The sequence below is a fragment of the Acinonyx jubatus genome, chromosome E3, assembly GCF_027475565.1.
Source record: "Acinonyx jubatus isolate Ajub_Pintada_27869175 chromosome E3, VMU_Ajub_asm_v1.0, whole genome shotgun sequence".
Lineage (NCBI taxonomy): Eukaryota > Metazoa > Chordata > Mammalia > Carnivora > Felidae > Acinonyx > Acinonyx jubatus.
This window is the reverse complement of record NC_069398.1, coordinates 9193009-9212035: the sequence shown is the minus strand read 5'-3', so window position 1 is coordinate 9212035 and position 19027 is coordinate 9193009. Positions and strand designations below refer to the sequence as shown.

The following is a 19027-nucleotide window of genomic DNA, read 5'->3' as shown; positions in this document are numbered from 1 at the left end:
AGTTGGATAACTTTTTGGAGATCGTTTAACCAGCTAATGAAGATTTACTTAATAAACTCTCAAACTTGCCAGAGCTAGACTCCTAAAAACAACCTTATAAATTACAAAGAAGATGGTGCGTTAAAGAGCCACCGTGGTTATTTAAAGATGGAGTGAAATTGCCAGAGTCGTAAAGGTCATTGTCCAGGAGTCTTGCAGCCGTCACTGGAGGGCTGGGAACCTTTCAGGGGAGCAGCTCCCATGTTTGCACCCAATCCAGATAAATGCATACAGATGTTCCTTGAACTTGATCAACTTGCTTCTCGGCATGAATACAAAATTGATTGGGCCAAATCAGAGCTCGTGCCAGTGAAGGCTGGCTGCATACAGAAATAAAATCAGCCACCTCCCATTTACTTAGAAGTCTCCAGCTTAAAATATACTGGAGGAAAATGTGCACTTCACTTTGGAGCAAGAGCCAAATTGCACAGCGACAAAATTATTCCCATCATCATGACAGCCTCAGCCAATCGTTCCCTTTTTTAATGTGCTGAAAGGAGGCAAGTTGGCATCATTAAAAGTATTTTTTTTCCAAAAATACATCATGAAATATGGAGAAACTAGAGACAGAAGAAGGGGGCCCACGCCTCAATCTAATTCTGAGACTGGGCTATTGAGTAACGGCTGTTCTCGATGTACTTTGAAGGCCCCAAGAAAAGATGTTGTATTTATTGCTTCCTGCTTCCCTTGCTACCCTAGATGGGCAGGGACATGAATATTTCTCCTCTAATTCAGTTCCTGTTTTTCAAGGAAGACCCCTTTCACTGCATGATTATCCCCAGAAATATCTAATCTTCACTCTCACTTGATGAACTACAACTGCCTCGTGTCTTTTGGTCTTCCTTAAGGACTCAGTCAAGGACATAATGGATGTTGCATGCTTCCGTTTTCTCTTCTCAAATTCATCCCATGTTCCCTTCATCCTTCTTCCTGTCCTTTACTACCTAGTGAAGTTCTGGAAGCCAATCCAGGATGTGCTGATATAGAAACTGCCTAAGATGGAAAGGTCGACCCAGCTGGTGCTCAGCTGGCCTCATCGAGGGATCCCTGTTCTCCCACTCCGATGTGATGCCTCTTCACACCTATCTTTGTCCCTCATCTTCTCTGGAGAAGGATTTATACTCAGCCCCAGTGAGTCGGCATGCTCCCCCCTTGGTTTCAGCAATTCTGATGTCCAGATGTCTTATGCCCTTTTAATATCCGTTTCAGATTATCATCCTCACCACTGGGAAGTGACAGCATGCATATTTCTGCGTGCTGAATTGCATTTTGTTCTTTTTTTGAACTTCATCCTTGGAAATTAGATTTTGCTATCTTTGGTTGTTTCTAGTACATGACTAAGATTCCCTTTCCAGCACAGTTACTTAATATCCCTTTCCAGAATATTACTTAAGGAGAAAAGGAGTACATTTTTCATATGAATATGAAGAATATGTCCCCATTTTTCCTTTGGAGGAAAAGGGCCACTATTGATTTTAACAATGAAAGTTGCACGGATGAAAGGGGAGCAATTATTCAAATCTGATCTAAGGTTTCACATTACATGTCAACTCTAGTCAATCGCCAGTCTTGTCCGGCACACTGTGGTGAGGAAGATTCTAAGGCTGGGTTAAGACTGGATGAAAAATATGGCAGCATGGATAGGTAACATCTCCCATGGGCTTGATGGGGAGATGTGGTAGCGCATCCATTTGCTTTTTTCAATGCTAATTCCAACACAAGATAATCCACAGTGTTCTGATCTATCTACCAGATGCGGTGACAAAGCTGTCTCAAGAAAAAGCCAAATTTTCCAGGGCAAAATATCAAGTGTTCTTCCCCTAAAGCAGTCACTTTTATTAAAAAAAAAGTGTAATTATAGGGGTGCCTGGGTGACTTCGTTTCGGGTCATGATCTCACGGTTTGTGGGTTCGAGCCCAGCATCGGCTCTGCACTGCCAGTGGGGGGCGTGCTTGGATCCTCTGTCTCCCTCTTTCTCTGCCTCTCCACTCACACTTTATCTCTCTCCCTCTCAAGATAAATACACAACTTTAAAAAGTTTAATTATATGAGCCAAATCTGATTAATTAATGATTGCCAGGACTGGGGAGTTAAGCTCCATGATTGATTAATAATGTCCACGAATGAAGGACTAGATATGGTGCTATAGTGTGAATGCTGTATCCTGCATTCAGGACTCCTGGCTTAGTGCAATATGCCACTGACTCTGTCTTGGGAACGTAATACAGCAGTAAAGGCTTTGAAAGTATCCTACAGAGTCAGGGCATACGTTAAGCCCAGATCGGTTACACAAGAAGCAGAAATGAGTCGAATACGACAAAACATTAACAATCCTACACCTGAGATTTACAGAATATAGTTCCTTCCAGCCCCACATGAAATATTTACAAAAATTGACCCCATATTGGTCAGAAACCAGGTATCAATAGAATTTAGACCATGTTCCAAAAACACGTAAGAAAATAAAAGTAAGACTTCCAAACAATTGGATAGGCACATGAAAAACGCACCATATATTTGCAAATTTAAAATCGTGCTTCTAAATCATTCAAAGACTACCTGACGTGACTTATTTATGTGTATATTTTCTTTTTTTCTTCTGTGAATGCAACCTTTAAGAGGTCAAAGAGCTACATTCACTACACTACTCCCAGTGCACACAGAGAACTGAAGATTGTCTGAGTCACAGCAGGGGCATGTTCAATGAGTAAATGAATGAATATGAGCGCTTACAGGATTCTGTTTATGCAGTACTTTAAGGGAAATGAATACCCTTAAATACATATATTACAAAAGAAGCGAAAACAGAATATGAGCTAAAGACCTAGCTTGGGATACCAGAAAATAAAGAGTAAATTCAAAGAAAGTAGAAACAGTACCTAAAATGCACAGAACTTGATGAAACAAAACAAAAAAGAATGAGAAGGAAACAAAACAATTATCTGACCCACATATAATCCTTTTCTTGCAAAGCATTTTTAAAAGAACAGAAAAAGAGCAGAGATGGCAGTCAATTTTATAAGGTTAACATAACCCTCGATATTAGGGATATAGGTGTGCTGTTTCGAAGGGGCACATGCACCCCAATGTTTACAGCAGCGCTATCAACAATAGCTAAAGTATGGAAACAGCCCAAATGTCCATCAACGGATGAATGAATAAAGAAGAGTGACTGACACACACACACACACACACACAATGGAGTATTACTTGGCGATCAAAAAGAATGAAATCTTGCCATTACAAATACGTGGATGGAACTAGAGGGTATTATGCTAAGTGAAATTAAAGAAAGACAAATATCAAATGACTTCACTCATATGTGTAATGTAAGACCCAAAATAGATGAACATAAGGGAAGGGAAGCAAAAATAATATAAAAACAAGGAGGGGGACAAACCATAAGAAGAGACTCTTAAATACAGAGAATAAACTGAGGGTTGCTGGAGGGGTTGTGGGTGGGGGGATGGGCTGAATGGTAAGGGACATTAAGGAGCACACTTGTTGGGATGAGCACTGGGTGTTACATGTAGGGGATAAATCACTGGACTCTACTCCTGAAATCATTATTGCACTATATGCTAACTTGGATGTAAATTAGATAATAAATAAATAAAATTTTAAAAACCCCATAACTCTCGATATTAAAGCCAGGTAAGGAAAATTATAAATCAATCTCATGCATGGATTTAGATGTAAACATCTTAAACAAAACATTGGTAAAGAACACCCATGAGCAGAATAAGAAATGGACAGACAGCCATAACCAAGTAGAGCTAGTTTCAGGAATGTAAGGATGGTGTAACATTACAAAATGTATTAATATAAATTACTACTAAAAGAGAAAAATGATGACTATCCCCACAGAGACAGAAGAAACATTTGGCAAAATTTCACATTCATTCATGTATTTAAAAAAGGAATGTAGGGCGGCTGGGGGCTCAGTCAATTAAGCATCGATTTTGGCTCAGGTCACCATCTTGTGGTTCCTGAGTTGGAGCACCGTGTGGGGCTCTGTGCTGACAGCTCAGAGCCTGGAGCCTGCTTCAGATTTGGTGTCTCCCTCTCTCTCTCTCTGCCCCTCCCTTACTCGCACTCTCTCTCTCAAAAATAAATAAATATTAAAAAAATTTTTAATAAAAATAAAAAAGAAATGTTAGCAAACTAGGAATAGTAGGAAAAATCCTTAACATTTGAAGAAACATTTGCACTTGATAGGATTATCTGTGTAAGAAAATATGTGTATGCAAACTATCAGATTTAAAAAAATATATGGGTATAGACACAAATAGAATTAGTGTATTTGAACACCACCAATAATAAGTTAGGAAATGTAATTTTTAATGTCTTACTCATAATCACAAACAAAATATACAATTCTGTGAAATAAATCTAATGCAAGATCTCTAAGTCCTTTCTGGGGAAAAACACAATCCTTTATTGAAGGATATGAAATAAGAGCATTTGGAGAAATATGCCAGGTTCATGGGTGGGAAAATACACTGTAATAGAGATGAAAATGTTCTGGATTAATCTATACAATCAATGCAATTTCAAAGATTTTCTCTCATATAACTTAACAAGCAGACCCTAAAAATTCACAAAGAAACACTGGAGTCAAGAATAGGCAAGACAGTTTTCAATAAGGACAGAGATGAAATATCTGTAAGATGTGACCAGTTATCAACCCAGATAAAAGAATGTGGATTTAGTGCAGAGAGAGAGAATTAGAATAATGTAAAAGAAAACAACAACAAAAGCGCTACAAAAACAATCCGAATATGAGAAAAACTAGAATATATAAAGAGCTCCTAAAGTCAGTAACACAAAATTGAGTTTTAAAAAAAGGCAATAGAAGGGCACCTGGGTGGCTCAGTCAGTTAAGTGTCCAACTTCGGCTCAGGTCATGATCTTGTAGTTCATGAGTATGAGCCCTGCATTGGGCTCTGTGCTGACAGCTCAGAGCCTGGAACCTGCTTCAGATTCTATGTCTCCCTCTCTGCCCCTCCTCCGCTCACGCTGTCTGCCTCTCTCTCTCTCTCTCTCTCTCTCTCTCTCTCAAAAATAAATAAACATTAAAAAAAATTTTTTTAAAGGCAACAGCAATTTACACTAAAGGGAACATAAATCTACTATAAACATTTTGAAAAGGTGTTTAGGGAACTGCAATTAAAAAAAACATATCATCAAATGATCAAGGTGTTTGGAGGGATCAAGGTTTTTATATTGCCAGTGGGAGTGAAAGTTTTTATAAGCACTTTGCAAAGGAATTTAGAGGTATCTGCACTGCATTAATTCTAAGATGCTTCTCAACCTCCACCACCACCCCCCCCCCACACCGATCCTACCTCCTGCATTGTAACATTTCTGAAATCCAGATTCATTTTTATAACTGTCGGCATCTTAAGATTCTAAATGATAGCAATTTTGTTGCAACTTAGATTAGATGGCCTCTTAGTATTGATAAAATATGTAGTAAAGTTGAAGATACTCACACTCTATGATGCAACAATTTGATTCCTACACACATCTCTAGAGAAACAACTATACACAAAGATAATGCTGCCTAATGCAACATCTGTACTTTAAAAAATGTTATCCCAGGAAGGTAGCAAAGTTGGTTTCTTTAACTCTTCTACCAGTAAGAATTACTCTACTATCAGTGAAGTGGCCTTAAACAGAGAAAAATGTATTATCTTCCATTAGAAGTCTAGGAGAGTTGCTTGATTTTGTGACTCAGTGAGGACCTCAGGAACCCACATTCTTTCCATTTTGCTGTTTTGCCATGGTTGGCTTGCTGACCCCTTTTCTTATACTTCTAAAGTTGGAGGCATAGAATTCTGGACTTCAAGTTACACAAAGCTGTAATCATGAAGACAATATGGCATGGCACAAAAAAAAAAAAAAAAAAGACACAGAGATCAATGGAACAGAATAGAGAACCCAGAATTGGACCCACAAATGTACGGCCAACTAATCTTCGACAAAGCAGGGAAGACTATCCACAGGATAAAAGACTGTCTCTTCAGCAAGTGGTGCTGGGAAAACTCGACAGCGACACGCAGAAGAATGAACCTGGACCACTTTCTTACACCAGACACAAAAATAAATTCAAGATGGATGAAAGACCTAAATGTGAGACAGGAAACCATCAAAATCCTAGAGGAGAAAACAGGCAACAACAACCTCTTTGACCTTGGCCGCAGCAACTTACTATACTTGTTCACCTCTTGATCGCAACATTCCTGACTTAACAATAATGCCTAGGGCTTCAAATTAGCTCTTTATTCCTGCTCTTACATTTGTTCCAACATTTTTATTTTCAAATAATTATAGGCACACATGAAGTTACAAAGACAGTACAAGGAAGTGTTATGTACACACCACCCAATCCCTCCCAATGTGACATCTTACATACCTTTAAGGCAATATCAAAACCAGGAAGTTGGCATTGGTGCAGTATGCCCATGCAAAGCTTGATGTCATTTTATCACATGTGTACATATATAAAACCACCACCAGAGAGTACAGAACTATTCCATCACCACAGAGACTTCCCTCATGACATCCTTCATAGTCACCTTCCTGTGCTCCCTCCACCCATCCCTAACCGCTGGGAACAACTATTTTGTTCTCTTCCTACCATTATGTCAAAAAATTTTTTAAATGTTTATTGATTTTTGAGGGAGAGAGATACAGAGCACAAGCAGGGGAAGGGGCAGAGAGAGGGAGACACAGAATCCAAAGGAGGCTCCAAGCTCTGAGCTGTTGGCACAGAGCCCCACGCAGGGCTTGAACTCGTAAACCCTGGGATCAGGCACCCAATCATTATTTTAGACAGCAAAACACTATCCTTTGCTTCCTTTTTTAAGCATCACAAAAATAATATGGATGGATGGATGGATGGATGGATGGATGGATGGAACGAAGGGAGGAATGAAGGAAGGATGAAGGGAAGGGAGGAAGAATGGAAGGGAGGGAGAGAGGAAGGGAGGGAGAGAGGAAGGAAGGATGGATGGATGGGTGGAAGGAACAAAAAAGCAAATGTAATAAAACATTAGCTACAGAATCTGGATACATGGTTCTTCACTGCACAATTCTTTGATCTGTGTTTGAAATTTTTCATAAATACAATATCGTAACAAAATTAACCTAAATGTCCACCAATAGGGCATATTGGCAATAGGGCATAGAAATATTATATTTCTACAATGGATTAGTTGACAGCGTTTAAAATGAAGGAAACAGGGGAATCTGGAAAGCGTCTGATTTCGGCTCAGGCCATGATCTTGCAGTTTGTGGGTTTGAGCCCCACGTTGGGCTCTGTGCTGACAGCTCAGAGCCTGGAGCCTGCTTCGGATTCTGTGTCTCCCTCTCTCTCTGCCTGTCTCCTGCTTATGCTCTGTCTCTCTCTCTCAAAAAATAAATAAACGTTAAAAAAAATTTTAATTAAAAATAATAAAATGAAGGAACTAAATCCATATGTAACAATATGGATAAATCTCAAAAATAGCATTTGGGTTAAACTGCAGAATAGCCTCTGTGATGTAATAACACACAAAACATCCAAAGATAATCACCACTTTGAAGCTGTTTTCCCTACTTGTTTTCATAATTGATTACATAATGACATCATGTGTGACATCTGGGTATTGGTAAGGATATGGGCATGTGCCAAATTCTTTTTATTTTGGGGGCACCTGGGTGGCTCAGTTGGTTAAACATCCGACTCTTGATTTTGGTCATGGTCTTGCAGTTTGAGTTCAAGCCCTGCACTGGGCTCCACACTGACAGCATAGAGCCTTCATGGATTCTCTCTCTCCCTGCCCCTCCCCTGCTCGCTCTCCCTCTCTCTCTCTCTCTCCAAATAAATAAATAAACTTTAAAAAAAGATTTAAAAAACCCTTTTTATTTTTCACACGTGAAATCTTTTATTATTAAAGAAAACATGAATTAAGAAAAAAAAGACATGCCCCATAGGCCTTCATACAATGGAAGATACTGGCTCAGAAGTAGACCTCAGAAACGTGTGAGTCAACTTATGTATGTGTCTCTCCTTATAGTTTCTCAAATCATGGGACACATTTGCCAGTTACTTTACTTCGAAGAACAAGGTACTTCAGTGAGAAAACACATTATCTTGAAAAGGCTTCACTCAACGCTAGCTTTAGGTATTTCCTGAGGTCCCATGATAGCATCAGTAAACAAGGAAGCAGGTAAATTTAACACACATTTAGTAATTATTCCTGCGAGTATGGCCTTCCTAGTTGCAAGCGTGGGTTACCATTACAAATTAAACCCGTAAAGCCACTTAACACAAAACAGACTAAGAGCTCGGATCGTGCAGCCAGCAGACATACAGAGACAAATATTTTTCAAAAACCAAAACTGCTCGTGCTTTTCTTATCACAAAAGTCAAGATAGTGCTACCTTCAGTGAGGAGAAATGAGTTTTGATCTTCTGAGTGCCTGGAAATACTGATCCCATGTTTCTGTCTGGGTGGCTATGACAAAAGCGTTCAATGTATAATTATCCACTGAACGATTTGCATGCTTTACGCATATCTCTGTATTTTGTTATGTTTTCATGATAAAAGAAGAGGTAATCTAAATTTGCGTAAAGTAGGACTGGGGGCTTGGAATACAATTTTTAGTTGCAGTATCACATGCGAACTCAAAAAGCTGCTGTCTCTCCGGGGCGCCTGGGTGGCTCAGTCAATTAAGTATCCAACTCTTGATTTTGGCTCAGGTCATGATCCTACAGTTCCTGAGATTGAGCCCCATGTCGGGCTCTGCGTTAACAGTGTGGAGCCTGCTTGGGATCTTCTCTCCCCTTCATTCTCTACCCCCCCCCCCACCCGGCTCTCGCTCTCAAAATAAATAAATAAACTTAAAAAAAATAGTATTTATAAAGCTGCTAGTACTTTGGAAGGAGGCAAAGCTGGCATGCTGGGAAAAACCAAAATCACTGAGAACCGGCTCTGGTCATACCACAGGAAGTCACGTAAGCAATGCACGTGAACGTTTGAGTGAAAGTCTTTCCAGAGATGTTGAGTGAACAAGAAGCCTCGTTTCCAAATTATAATCCTGCGTGTAATTTAAAGTATGTATGTGACAAAACAATGAAGTTATTATTCTTAAAAGAGGTGGATGTGAGATGATATAATCTATACCCCACAGCTGTAAACTTTCTAATTTGGCTAACAATTCTGGAAAGGTGAGAATCTTCTCGTGGAGAAAATGCGATCGCCATGTATTTGGGGGCCTTCTTGCATATAGGTATATGCAATTTTTCATCACTGAAAAAGCTGCAGCTAAGGATCTTTCTTTCTCTCGTAGAAGGTGTATCTCACAGACTTGTCAAAAGTTATATCTGCCAAGAGCTTTACAAACCATCCAGGTTCCCATTCTCTCAAATGGAGCAAAGGAAGGAGGGAGAGTTTGATCTCCCTGAAGGAAAGATTACCCCCCAAAGACTCAGAGATAAAGAAAAATAATAGAGTTGTCAAAAAGATTTCACTCTCCCCGTGGTCTTGATAGATATTTGTCAACTCGTATCAGAGTGGCTTGTCGTTCTAATGCTGTGCTCTTACCTGAAAAACAAGACACTAGCAGCACTACAGCATGAAAGCAATAATTAGATAGAATCTGCACATTCCTAAATCATGATGCAAGAGGGGACCACGACAGGACAAAACAGGGTTGAACAGGAAAGGTGTACTATCTGATGAGGAAATACGTATTGTGGGTCACTGTGGAATCATTTCGGAATACTGAGGTGGGGATAGAGACAAGTGGTAAGTGAATTTACCTTACGGAAATTGAAAACTTAAAAAATATACTCATAATTCATGGAGGCACTCTAGCCAAAGAGCTTTAAGCCTTGGTACAGATATAAACCCTCTTATTTCATATAAAGCCTTCAGAGACCAACAAGGGCAACAAAAGCCCACGGTCAAGTTCATGTAATGACTTTTAGAGAGGTGTGCTTATTTGATAATTAAAACAAACAAACAAACAAACAAACAAACATAAATTGAGCATCCTGATAGTATATTTGCATAGCCTGTTCTCAAACTGCCCTTCAATGATATCCAGAGAAAAGTTCCTTCTGATATTACTTGATGACATTGGCACGGTCCTGTAGGACATGCAGTCACAAGGTGTGGAAGCGATGTGAGGTCTACCTGATGTACCCAGGAGGTTTGTAATTGTCAAAACTCTGTTTTACATGTTATCAGTGTGCTTAGAACTTTCTTAAAACCATGGTCACACAAGAGATACAAAAAACTATGTGTGACCCAGATAATAGGATATTAGGAGGGTTGCTTGAAGATAAGTATTTTGGGGTTCAAGAAGTCAAAAGACTAGATGCATAGGGAGCAGGCCATATATATATGGAACTATATGTACAGTAAATAAGTATTTGTTAAATGGATAAAGAGCACTAAATGCAGGCCTAGGAGTAGACCAGCCAGGTTCAGAAATACACACACCAATCCAAGTATGCAAAAACTCAACTGATTTCTTGGGAATGGAAAATTCAAGTGGTCTGTCCAGTAACTCCAGAGAAGGGCAGACAGAAGCCCAGTTCAGCCAGGAACACTGATGCAATTAGGCCATGACTAGGACTAGGAGGCAGACTTTTAAAATATGATCACTTCACTCCTGCATTAAAACCACAGCATTTTCCCACTTTTCTTACGAGAAAGTCCCAATCCTCACTATGACCTTTGTTGGTCAGCTCCTTCTAGAATCAGATCTTGAGCCCAGGATTCTAGAGTATGTGACTCATTAAGGAAGTGCTTCCAAGAGACTGGAGACAAGGCTGAAGAAGGACGAGGAGATAAGGAACAGTGATACTTCAGGTTATGTCCCGTCCCCAGCCCAACCGTGCACGGAGCTGTGGGCATAAACGCGCCTCAGTTTGCTGTGTATCAAGACAAAGAGACTAGGGGCCTGTGCTCCTCACCACTCAGTCACTGACCAGAGGCCACCCATGGGATGCAAGCTGTCCCCAGTACTGAGGTGGTTCCAGTAGGCCAAGGGCAATCTTCTGAAGAAAGCCACAAATGGTAGCCACTAGCAGCAAAGCACAGAGAGGCCGGGGGGGGGGGGGGGAGTGTGCATGGAAAAAGAGTACAAGGGATGGGTGAGACTGTACAAAAGACAAAATATAAGTCTGCTAAAATAGGGATCTACAAAGCCAGCACAACCTAGCTCTCTGCATCCTTATCTTCCCCCAAGCTCTCTGGATTAGTCGGGATTCTCCAGAAAATCAGATCCAATATAAAGAGATTTATCATAAGAAACCGGCTCATAGGATTATGGCAGCTAAGAAGTCCCACAGTCTTCCATCTGTAAGTGGAGGCCTGGAGAGCTGGTAGTGCCGTTCTAGCCTGAGTGCAAGACAAGTCCAACATCCGAGCAGAGAGTGCAAACTCTCCCTTACTCCCCCTTTTTGTTCTATTCAGATTTCCAAGAGACTGGAAGAGGCTCACCCACACTGAGGAAGGCAATCCACTCAGTCTACCAATCCAAATGCTAATCTCATCCAGAAACACCATCACAGACACACCCAGAATAACGTGTAGCCAAACATCTGGGCATCCCCGGGCTCAGTCAAGTCAACATGTAAAACCAACCATCACATGCCCCTGGTCTCCGTGCACGCACCATGGGCCCAGTACATGGTGTATGAACGTGAGCTCAAGCTGGCCCAACAATAAGGGAGGTGACGCTGGCCAGGCAAGATGCTGAGTTCTGAAAGTGGTACCAGAGAAAGGATTACAATGACCTCATTCCAAAAAGAAGTTAGTGGTTTTTAGTCTTTTTTTTTTTTTCCCAATGAGTGTTGTCTTTTCATGTACAGACTAGTTTTTCATTCCACTGAGATCCAGAAGCCAAAGGAAACGACTGGGGCCTTTACTCTACAACATGCTTCCTCAAAGGAGACTATATCCTCCCCAATGGGGTGAAAATTGGCTCTTCAGGGAGAAGTCAAAACAATCTTATGCTTTTTATGTATATAGCACAGATACACATATAGTGCATAAACAGATACACAGTGTATCTATGGTGTTAAAATTTCATGGGGAAATAGGGAAAAAAATGTCTAAAATGGCTTAGCAATAGAATTTTTAAAAAGGTTGAGAAACATAGTTCTAAAACCATAAATATCTAAAGCTGGAAAGGAGCACCTCTTTCTTTGAATATCTTACAAAAGGCACCTCAAAGACCCAGATGTTCAGAACTGCCAAGGTCACAAAGGGGGTTAGTGAACAAGCCTGGCATAGACCATGAATTGTTCTGTCTTAGACCAATGTATGTTCCACTTTTTTATGCAAAAATAAATACATCCTTGGGGTGCCTGGGTGGCTCAGTCATTAAGTATCTGACTTTGGCTCAGGTCATGATCTCACGCTTCATGGGTTTGAGCTCCACGTCAGGCTCTCTGCTGTCAGCTCAGAGCCTGGAGCCTGCTTCAGAGTTATGTCTCCCTCTCTGTGGCCCTCCCCTACTCATGCTCTCTCTCCCTCTCTCTCTCTTTAATGTTTAAATAAACATTAAAAAGATTTTTTAAACTATATGTATAAATATAAATATATAAATATACATATCTCCACAAGCAAGGCCCAAGCCTCCCACATCTCCTTCACTCACATTCCCCACTGAGGAATACTTCCACTATGGAAGTATTCCAATGGCCTACATGATGTAATTATGCAACCCTGGGGTCCTTAGGAAGAGGTATATTGTCTGAGTGCTGTGACCATGGGCAGATGGAGAAGAAAGAACACAGAGAGTCAGGACAGAAGTGTATTGGGGAGCAGGGGAGATGCGGAGCTTGGAGAAGCCGTGAGAATAAATGTGGCACATTTTTTGCGACCCCCATTCATCCTTTATGTCTAAAGTTGGACTCTTTCTACTGCCTCTTAAAATCCATCTGCAAAGCTGAAGAGATATGATGGACAAAATGAAAACAGAAAAAAAAAATCAAATCCAGTGGAGGATATTAAGGTTTCTGTTACCGTCTGACAACTCAGGGACATCAGACTCACTTAGGGGGCTGTCAGCTTAGCCATTTTCCCTGGGGTCTGCTTCATACATTCATTAGACAGTCGTGTGTTGAGCACCTACTACATGGGAGGCATTTTTCTAGGTACTGGAGTTGGCAGTGGGGAAGGCGCTGACATACAGCGATGAAAACCAGATTTAGCTCTAAATCCAGGCAAATTTGAAATTTCATAAAGAAGCTAAGTACCGAAGACAGGTACAGGAACCTACATTTTCATAACATTACCCTCCCCTCCACACTGGCACGTGATGAGCCTAAATCCTGACTACGCGGGAGGCAAATGGGCTATAGGGCTAGGTCACACACCAAGTTCCGCTCTCCTCCGGCAGGCTTCTTAATCCGCGTTTAAGGGCAGTCAGGACGAAATGAAATTATGGGCATAAAAAAGGAAAATGCAAACAAACAAACAAACAAACAGAAGTTTTAATTGGCTTTACTCTGATCTCCCCGCTGCGACTGTATCACTGAGTTGGCAGTTTGTCACGTGCGGTTGCTAGGCAACCGTGCACGGTGGTAAGGCCGATGTGACAGCCGCCTTTTCCCTCTTGTGGGTGTGAGTCTCCTGGCGTCTGATGCTGAAGTCTGGCTCTTAACCAACCCTCCAGAGGGGTCTGGGCTGCCCCCTGAAGCCTCGTAAATAAGCCACTGACTCACTACTCAAAGGGGCCTCCTGCTCAAGTCCCGGATAAAACTTCAATCCTTATTCAATCACTTGGTGCTCAGACTGTGACTTTGCGGAAGAGACCCCAGTGATCCCAGACAGGCCTTCCGAGCCCCTCAGAAGGTACATCAGTGGAGCAGGTGTGAGAGCCCAACGGGAGAAGCAGAATGCCACACGCTGGGGGAGCCTCACTCTGAGGTCGCCTTTGAGATTTCTGCTGCTGGAGCCCACAGAGTAGGGGCTGTGCAGACAGAGCTGGGACTGGCTGCCACATACAAGCCATGTGCCACTTCAGGCACATCACTCAGCCCCTCTGTGCCTCTGTTTCCTCATCTCCAAAGGGGTGGTAACACTGCATGCATCCCGGGGTCATGTTGAGCACTCCTGGGGCCAGTATATGTAAAATGTTCAGTATCGTGCCAGGTGCACAGTGAGTGCCCCACAAGTTTTAGCAATTGTTCTACAGGCTTCTGTGAAGAACTCTGAGGCATCCCTAGAGGCCTGGGGCCAGAACGGAAGTTAGCAGTCTCCTCATTCCTTTAGTAAGGAACCTGAGACTCGAAGAATCAGAGTGATGTCCCTGAAGCCACATGGCTGGGACTGAAACTAGGAACTCCGTTGCCACCACGAAACATTACCAGGATGGGAGACAAAAAGAGCCTTCAGGTACTGAATGCATCTCGAAGGCAAACGATACCAACAACTGTACTGGGTAATCAAAGCAACACTCAGACACAGCAACCCAGAAAACTCTGAACAAGTACCGTGTGCTTCAGGCAGGGTCAGTGTCCTATCTGGGTACCAGAGATATCTGGGTATCTTCCTGATGGCTGACAGAATGCCCTGTCACCTTCTGAAGAAAGCCCATCCTCCTTACTATGGCATCCAAGACTTTTTTCTTGACCTAACTACTGCTCCCACTTTAATCCATTTCTTTCCCTCACCCCCAGCCATCCTTCTGCTGGTCCTAAAACATGCCAGAAAAGCTCCCGCCTCAGAACCTTTGCACAAGGCTTTGCTGGGAACGCAGACATCCACAGGCTCTCTCCTTCATTTTCTTCAGGTCATCGTTCAGGGAGTATCTTCACTGAGGACTTTCTTAATTCTCCTATGTAATACTGTAAACTCTCTCTTTGTCCAGCTTATAGTACTCATCACCACCTGACACATGACGTATGTGTTTGTTTGCTATCTAGATCCAGTCCCCACCACTACACTGTAAGCTCCATAGGGGCACCAATTACTCTCCTCGGTTCACTGCTATATTCCCAGTGCCTACCACTGTGCCTGGGAATATCAAATGCTCAACAGACACTTCTGGAATAAATGATAGCTCTGCCCTCTTGTATGTGAGGTCTCCTCTGCCCTTCCCTTCCCCACTTCTGCCTTCCTGATTCCTACTTTCCCTTCATGAGATAGCAACAAGCATCGTCTCCTTTTAGAAACCTGTCTTCACCTCTTCAAATACGGGCCTTGCCGTGTGGGTTCGTACAGTCCTGCACAATAGCCACCAAACTGTATCACTATTATCTGTTTACCTGGTGTCCCACTGAAAGTACAAGAACAATGGAATAAAGGGGGGGCTTTCTTTGACCAGCTGCTCTGAGACCAAGCCCCTGTGAGACGCTGCCCCACGTTCCAGTCCCAACGCCTCATACTACCTTCCCCTCCAGACCGAGTCATTTGAGCGAAGGGCCAGCAGGTAATTTGTCTTGGTATTCTCAGAATATGTATATGTGCAGTTCCTGGCACAGTATAAGTGCACAAAACTGTTGCTCAAATAGTAATAGCCAACATTTACTAAAGCGCTTACTCCCAGCCACAAATCAGCTTATTAGGGTTTCTCAACCTTGGCACTCTTGATATTTGGGGCAGGATGATTCTTTGTTGTGTGTAAGGGCTGGCTATCCTGTGCACTGCAGACTATTTACCAGCGTCCCTGGCCTCTATCCATATGCCAATATCACGCACCCCAGTTGTGACAACCAGAATGTCTGTAGACATTACCAAATGTCCACTGGGAGGCAAACTTTCCCCTTTTTGAGATCCACTGGTCTAAGTGCTTATTGTGAATTAATTAATTCAATCCTCACAGTGATAACCGTGAGGAGGTACTGTTATTTAACTGTATTACAGAAGAACAAATTAAGGCCCAGAGAGGTTTGGCAACTCACTGAGAGTCACACAGCTGGGAATTAGCAGAATCAGAATATGAACCGGGCAGTCTGGCTCCCAAGCCTAGGCAGTTAACCACCTACGAGTTAAGGTTGGAGGGGAGGGGGTTGGGGAATGAGGATGGGAAGAGGGGACTAATATGTATTGTTTATTATAACCAGGCACTATTCTCAACTCGTACATAAATTATTTCATTTAACCCTATCTAGCCTGCGAGACACTCATAGTTGTTTTTAGCATTGTAAAAGAAAGGAAATTGAGGCCCAGAAAGTACCCAGCTAGTTGGAGGCAGAGCCACCAGAATTCAAACCCAGGAAGTCTGACCCTAAAGCTCCTGGCGATAATGGGGGCAGGGGGGAGGGGTGGAATTCCTACTCCGCTCCAAGTTTGTGCAAAGTCACACTGCCCTTCAACAGCTTCCCCTGCCAGGGAGGCCTTGGCACCGTCCCCATGTTCCCTCTAAAATAGTTTCACTGCTCCTCACATTCACGTGCCCCACTCTCCAGGGCACTAAGACCCTCAGGTCTTGGAGCGTGCTTTCTTGTTCCAAAGCAGTCTCATGCAGAAAGCCAAAAGTGTGGGGAGAGTGCCAGAGGCTTCCCCAGGGCTGGGACTTCTTAAATGGGGGCAGCCTTTGTCTCCAACCAAACCAGTCTTAACAGAAGAGCATGAGGGGAGCCTGCTGGGGAGATCTTGGGGGTGTTTTCAGAATATTATGAGAGTCTCCTCTTACAAAAAAGACAGAGAGAGAGAGAGAGAAAGAAGCACTACAAGGCACCTTGTCCAATTTTCTTCCTTTGAGTAGTTACCAAAGCAGAGATAGTATGTTTCAGAGGCGTCTTCTGCTGTGATTGCCCCAGTGTTTAAAGTAATGATCAGATCATTTTCCCCACAGCCATTTCATCCAATGAGCCCAAATAGGATTACTGAGAAATTGCAAGGTCTGGCAGGAAATACCTCTTCTGACCTTGGGTATTGTTAGTCAGGCTGACTCAGAGAAAATAAGATCCCCTTTCATTGTTAGAGGTGACAGTTCTGCAGCCTCTCCTCCAAGTAGGGTGACCCCAAGGTGGCAGGGAAGAACCACTCTGAGCGCATGATAATTGATCACCTGTGCACCCATACACAACTGCCCTCTATGCCCATGGGAAAGGGAGGTGCTGTGTGTGTGCAGGTATATGTGTGACTGTTTCTGTGATTCTCCACAGTGAAGCAATGTTAGCTTTTCTCAAGCAATACTCTCAGCATCCCCAAGATGCAGGAAAATAAATTACAGTAGGGAGAACATAATCGAATGTCCTTTAAATTTTTTTTTCTTAAAAGCCCAGTTTGATAAGTAGATGAGAATAGGGAAGACCACATGAAAAAAAAAATGAGGGAAGATTTTCACTGCTACATATTGAAGTGTACGCTAAAGCTATAACAATTATAATGATAAATATGTGCATGCACAAATTGGCAAGAAGATCAATGAACCAAAATATATAGCTCCAAAACAAATACATTTTCTCATGTTTTCTCTCTCTCTCTCTTCCCTTCTGCACCACACACACAGACAGACAGACACACACACACACACACACACACCTACACACATACATACATGTAATAAACCTGGCATTGCAAATCAGTTAAAAGATTTATCAGTGTACACTGATAAAGCGAACTGAAAGCACTCCAAGTATATCCAACAGAGAGGGACTTAATGCAGGGAATTGATTACATGTATATAGAAAACCCAGAAGAACAAAGAGGAGTATATCTTGTGTTGCCAAGAGATGAACACTACCTCTTCCAGGGCTGGAGAATTAAAATATAGAAGGTAGTATTATCAAGAGCCTGGGAGTCTGCATTTTGGCTATTACTGTTGAAGCAAGCAGAAAAATAGCTTTTACATTTTCCCCACCTGTTAATCCATGTGACTGGCTCCCACTGGCAGAAACTAACACCAGCTGACAAAGAACTCTGGGAAATATAGTTTTCAGCTCCCAGCTGTGGCAGGGTAGAATAGAACATATATAAGGACAGGTATGGGCTGAGAATCAAGAGACAATACCTGGCATGGAAGGGTTATTTGATAATGTTTTAAAAAGCAATTGGCGAGGCTCCTGGGTGGCTCAATCAGTTAAGCATCTAACTTCAGCTCAGGTCATGATCTCATGATTCGTGAGTTTGAGCCCTGCGTTGGGTTCTGTGCTGACTGCTTAGAGCCTGGAGCCTGCTTCGGATTCTGTGTCTCCCTTTCTCTTTGCCCTTCACCTGCTCATGCGCTCGCTCTCTCTCTCTCTCACTCTCTCTCAGAAATAAACATTAAAAACTTTAAAAAAATAAGTAAACATTAAAAAAAAATTTTTAAAGCAACTGGTTAGAAACTTAACAAAAACAAACATGTTCATTTCTTGCTATAAAGCAAAATAAATTCCAAATGGTGTGGGTTAAATACATACATAAATGCTCAAAGACAGAAAAGGAAAAGAACAACAAAACAGAAGAAAATAATGAAAAAAAATCCACTTAAGGGTGACAGAGAACTTTCTAGGTATTGAAACAATGAGAGAGTCACAAAAGAAAAATATTCATGTAGAATAAAACAATTTCTAATTGTGAAAGAAAGCGACATAATCTTAGAAATCAAATAATCTGGATACTGTACTTACAACATATGTTAAAATGAAGTTAAAACTTAACACATTTTTATACATATTAACATGGATGAATACCAGTTTGGGGTGAAATAAGCCAGAGAAGGATATTTAGATTATTTTTTTCTTTATAAACTTTTTTTTATGAAGTTTTCCAAAACTTTGTTTTTAGAGATGCATGAAAGTGTGGTAAAATTATAAGGAAAAATCAAAGAAATAATTACCACTAGTGTCAGAATTATAGTTACCTCAGAAGGAAGGAAAGAAAGACACATAGGAGGAATACCCTGGAGACTTTTAAGGTATGGAAATGTTCTATTTCATGAGCTGGGCGGTGGAGAAATTAGTGTTTTATTGGATTATGATGATGATTTAAACCATACGTACATATGATTCTGATTTATGTCACAATAAAAATGAAAAATTAAAAAAC

General features: G+C 41.7%; 1 long non-coding RNA gene across 2 annotated transcripts in view; it reads right to left on the bottom strand.

The window, feature by feature from the left end:
* Positions 1-19027, bottom strand: part of LOC113594825 (uncharacterized) — a 243967-nt gene that overhangs the window by 207630 nt on the left and 17310 nt on the right. The gene's annotated exons all lie outside the window — the stretch shown is intronic.